This window comes from Procambarus clarkii, chromosome 44 (assembly GCF_040958095.1).
Source record: "Procambarus clarkii isolate CNS0578487 chromosome 44, FALCON_Pclarkii_2.0, whole genome shotgun sequence".
NCBI classification, from domain to species: Eukaryota; Metazoa; Arthropoda; class Malacostraca; order Decapoda; family Cambaridae; genus Procambarus; species Procambarus clarkii.
In genome coordinates this window covers 15385936-15391216 of record NC_091193.1, presented here as the reverse complement: position 1 = coordinate 15391216, position 5281 = coordinate 15385936, and the positions used below count along the sequence as shown (strand labels likewise).

Below are 5281 nucleotides of genomic sequence, written 5' to 3'. Positions count from 1 at the left end.
GATTACCCCCCCCCCCTGTCCCTATCATAACTTTTGTATCTATCTCCTCCAGGTATTTATATCTCTCCTCTAGACCCACTATTATTCACCCTTTTGTTTTTTGTAAAAATGTGTTAAACCAGAATTCTGTATAAATCAAGAGTAAGTTTAAAGATCCAGGAATATCTGGTTTAAGTTACTTCTCTGTGTGTCGTCTGATGTCTGTAATCATATTAATACCTGCGATAATAACTGTGTGATGTGTTTTAACGTCCCTTTGTTGTGTAACTCCAATCTGCTCCCCTTCTCTGTTCCCTTTCTCCCCCCTCTTCCTGTTTCCCCTCTCACCTCCTCTCCAACCCGACCGTCTTCCCTCTTTCCCTTTCATTACTGCTTCTTTCCATTAGTATACCTTAATGTGCTTTTTGACTAATGGCTTAACGTAATACTTAGTTGAATGCGTGTGGAATGTGGAGAGGAGGGGGGGGGGAGGGAGGGTAGAGGCATTCATCATTTGTCTGATGGAAGCCTTTGTGAATATATATATATATATATATATATATATATATATATATATATATATATATATATATGCATAAAATGTAGTTTGCTGTGACTTCACCGGGTCAGCCTCCCCCTCTTCCTCCTTTTCTCTCTCTCTCTCTCTCTCTCTCTCTCTCTCTCTCTCTCTCTCTCTCTCTCTCTCTCTCTCTCTCTCTCTCTCTCTCTCATCAAGCCACGGGGATGCTCGTCTTCATCTCGTACCTTTTAATGAAAATAGTCGCTGGTGACACAATGGCAATCCTTTCACTCAGCCTGAGAAGGTGGGATGAAGTGGGTGAGAGGGAAGAGACTGATGAAAAGAGGGTGAGAGTGGTGAAATAAGAGAGAGGGATGAGAAGAGTCAAGTGAGTAACCAATAGACTTAAAAAGAGGAGAGAAAAGGCTACAAGAACTAAGAATGAAAGGTGGCAAGAAACATGACAAAAAAAAAAGAGTCTTAGAGCCAGAGGTTCTCAGGAGTCGGATTAACCGCAAGTGAATACAGGATTGAGATCTCAGAATTCCATCTTCTGGGAAACAGCAACACCGGACGCAGATTGAATCAGCCTCAAACACATTGCAACACGTGTTTCGGGTGATGAGAGAGAGAGAGAGAGAGAGAGAGAGAGAGAGAGAGAGAGAGAGAGAGAGAGAGAGAGAGAGAGAGAGAGAGAGAGAGAGAGAGAGAGAGAGAGAAAGAGAGAGAGAAAGAGAGAGAGAAAGAGAGAGAGAGAGAGAGAGAGAGAGAGAGAGAGAGAGAGAGAGAGAGAGAGAGAGAGAGAGAGAGAGAGAGAGAGAGAGAGAGAGAGAGAGAGAGAGAGAGAGAGACGAGAGTTCTCGATATCCTTAGCACGATAAACTCTCTTTAATCATTAACTTATATGGATCTTCCACTTTTTTACATGAAAGAAACTTCGTAACGGAAACATGAGGGAATGGAACGTTGAGTCTTGTACTCATCAACACGATGAGGACGCCTCTTGAGCACTCATCAACACGATGAGGACGCCTCATGAGCACTCATCAACACGATGAGGACGCCTCGTGAGCACTCATCAACACGATGAGGACGCCTCTTGAGCACTCATCAACACGATGAGGACGCCTCATGAGCACTCATCAACACGATGAGGACGCCTCATGAGCACCCGGAACTCTAGAGCGAAAATACAATCACTAATGACACGAATATACATAATGAGACATTAAAGCTGTCAGCTGCATCGGAGAAATATATTTGGACACGAAGCAAAACGAGGAGGAGGAAGAAGTGGAAGGAAGGAGGAATAAGAATAGTAAAGAAGAGAAGAAGAGGATGAGTAAGCAAGAGCGGAAGAGGAGATTGAAATATGAAGAAACACAGAGAGAAAAAGAGACTTTCAATACTATATAATGGAGTGTGTATTCAGTGGTTCTGGGACCCAATTATTACCTTAATTACTGCTTGTTTTTAATGAGGTGATCATCTGAAGTTTGTGGTTACACTGGGGGAAGAAAATGAGAGCTGGGTTGAGAGGGGGGTTGTGGTTGTTAGCATGGAAGGGGGAGGAGACGGTTGATGGTGGAATAGGAAAGGAGGAACTGAAGCTGCTTGGCTTCAAGCTGTGTAGAAACAACTGTCAGAATGAGGAACAGAGATGGAAAGAGGACGATGGAACAGAGGACAATCTCAGAATGCTTGGTAATATGTTTATTGTTTGTGATGTGTGTATATGTATGTATTAACACGATGTACTGAACGGGGTGAGAATAGCTTGAGCTACCTCATCCCTTGGTGTGTATTTTACCTCAATAAACTTATTTCAATTTCAATTTCAACAGAGGGCAATTGGATAGGAAATGCAGCTAAAACTCCACCCTAAGTAAAGAATGGTGAGAGAGTGACGGATGAGGGAGTATGGAAGGTGTGGAGCAAGAGGATGGGGGAGGGGGGGGGACACACCACACCAAGAGGCGACATGTAAAGATGAGACAGGCGGGTAGTTATTAAAGTCGCCTGTCAGTTGGACGGGAGACACACACACCGGCGCTAGGGAAGAGGAAAAGGCATGGAACAGGAGGAAGATTAGTTATGTGTGAGGGGCGTTTTGAGTGGGGAAAATGAGAGGGCAAGGAGGGAGAAAAGGCGGTGTTACTCTAAATATTTTGAAGTCTATCGTCAGACACTCGTTGCAATGACTTCCAAAACTTTTTTTTTCAAGATATCTGCTTTTAAAGCTATGAAGGGAGTTAATTACGTCTCAGTAGTATCAGTAGGCCTCCATCAGTCTCAGGAGACTATGGAGTTGCGCTCTGGTTGTCGAGACTGGAGTGGCATCTCCAGGGTGCAAAGCCTGGGTAGGTCGATATGGAGGAGAAGCTGTTACCCATGCAGCAGGTCTCCTCCCAATGAGTTTAATAACGAAGTCTCAACTACCCCATTAAACCCAATTTCAAAATTAAACACTCACACGCTAAAAGTTGCTTCCTTACATCACTGTCACTCACCGAGACGCTATAACATCCCGCTCCTGGAGTCAAAATCTTGCAAATAGGCGAGGGGGAAGAGATGGGTTATAGAAACAAAAACAATTTGTGCATCGTGTTTTGATATAGAGTTCCATCAGCGTCTCTCCATGTTCCACCCCTTTCGGTTCCGATACCAGTTTTGTGGGAAATGTTGGAAATATTGCGTGAGGTTATAGTTTCTGTGTTAGTGGTAACAGTTAGCAATTCGTGCTACTGCGTGTATGTTTGAATGCTTTCGTGCCTCTGTACTCACCTAGTTGTGCTTACGGGGGGGGGGGGGTTGAGCTCTCGCTCTTTGGTTCCGCCTCTCAACTGTCAATTAACTGGTGTACAGATTCCTGGGCCTACTGGGCTCTATCATATCTACATTTGAAACTGTGTATGGAGTCAGCCTCCACCACATCACTGCCAAATATATTCCATCTGTTAACTACTCTGACACTAAAAAAGTTCTTTCTAACGTCTCTGGCCCATTTGGGTGTGTGTGTGTGTGTGTGTTAGAGAGAAATATATGAAGTAGACATAATAGAGGGGAAAAATAGATGGGTTAGAAAGGCGGGGTCCAAGCGCTAATAGATAGATTTTGCAGACATAAATTGTAAATCACACACACACACACACACACACACACCATAATTTTAAAACTAGGTATGACAGGGAAATAGGACCGGAGTCATTGCTGTAAACAACCCATGGCTCGAAAGGCGGGATCCAAGAGTCAACGCTCAATCCTACAAACACAAATTGGTGAGTGAGCACACACACACACACACACACACACACACACACACACACACACACACACACACACACACACACACACACACACACACAAAATACAAAATGAACATCAGAAAGGAAAACTCATATTACAAATGAAAAAAAAAATACAATGAGGAACAACTGAGCATGAAAGGAGGAGAGGGAGAGGAGTTACCGTGACCCATCACACCCCGACACATCCCAACGTCCCCAGGAGGAAGCAACACTCAATTTAACTTTCCACCCAAAAAGTTTATATCAGCCAAGAGAGGGTTTTCGCACCTCGGCGTAAATCCCTATAATCATGCGATTGGCAAATTCATTTCCCCCGACTTCTTGGGCTGTAAGTCGGTTACAACAGCTGAGCAGTTCCTTATTCTGTGTATCCATGTAGGAAATGTAGATGTTTATCTACAGAGATGTAGATGGTAATATGTTTAGTGTTTGTGATGTGTGTATATGTATGTATTAACACGATGTACTGAACGGGGTGAGAATAGCTTGAGCTACCTCATCCCTTTGTGTGTATTTTACATCAATAAACTTATTTTAATTTCAATTGTATCCATGTTGCAACTGCCGCCATCCACATGAGACAAGGAAGCATGGCACCCGTTGAAAAGCAGTGGTGCAATAGCTACGCTCAGAGAAAACTCTATCGATTTAATTCCCATTAAAAGGCAAAGAATTTTCTACACTCTCCCTCTACTCATAAGGGGCATAACTGGCAGACCTCTCACAGTCTTCAGGAGAACCTGATAAACACCTTCAAAGTATACCTGATCAACCAGGCTGTGGCGTACGTCAGGCTGCGAGCAGCCTCGCGTCCAAACAGCCTGGCCTCGGAGGACGTTGAGGCATTCCATCATAGAAAATGGAAATCCCTAAGGCTTTGTTAGGGGGATTACCTCATCGAAAAGTAAGGTAATCCTCCCCCTAACAAAACCTTAGGGATTTCCATTTTCTATGATGGGAAATAACACGTGTCTTAATCCGTGGGTTGGTTAGGTTAGGTCCGCGCGTTTTAGTACGTCGATTTTTGTCCATTGTGCAACTCAAGAAGTTGCACAAGTTGCACTGGAATGGTTGAACAATGAGTTAGAGGGAGTCGTTGCACCTGGTGAACGATAACTCAAACAGACGGACGGCCAAGCTGGAGTCCAATCCCACACACACACACACACACACACACACACACACACACACACACACACACACACACACACACACACACACACACACACACACTCTTAAAACTTTTAATGACACATGAAGCCGCTGGCCGGCATCACATTATTTTCCCAGTTTTTCTCCCATCTTACCTTCTCCTTTCACCGTGACTAGTCACAGTAGAATGATCATTGATCTGCCTAGATGACCTACAAGTCGATTACTGTTATCCTACTTCAGCCTGATACTGCTATCCTATTCAGCCTGATACTGCTATCCTACTTCAGCCTGATACTGCTATCCTACTTCAGCCTGATAC

At 43.9% G+C, this 5281-nt stretch overlaps 1 protein-coding gene across 1 annotated transcript in view; it reads left to right on the top strand.

Moving 5' to 3' along the window:
• LOC123745284 (uncharacterized) overlaps nt 1-5281 on the top strand; it is a 172502-nt gene that overhangs the window by 135061 nt on the left and 32160 nt on the right. The gene's annotated exons all lie outside the window — the stretch shown is intronic.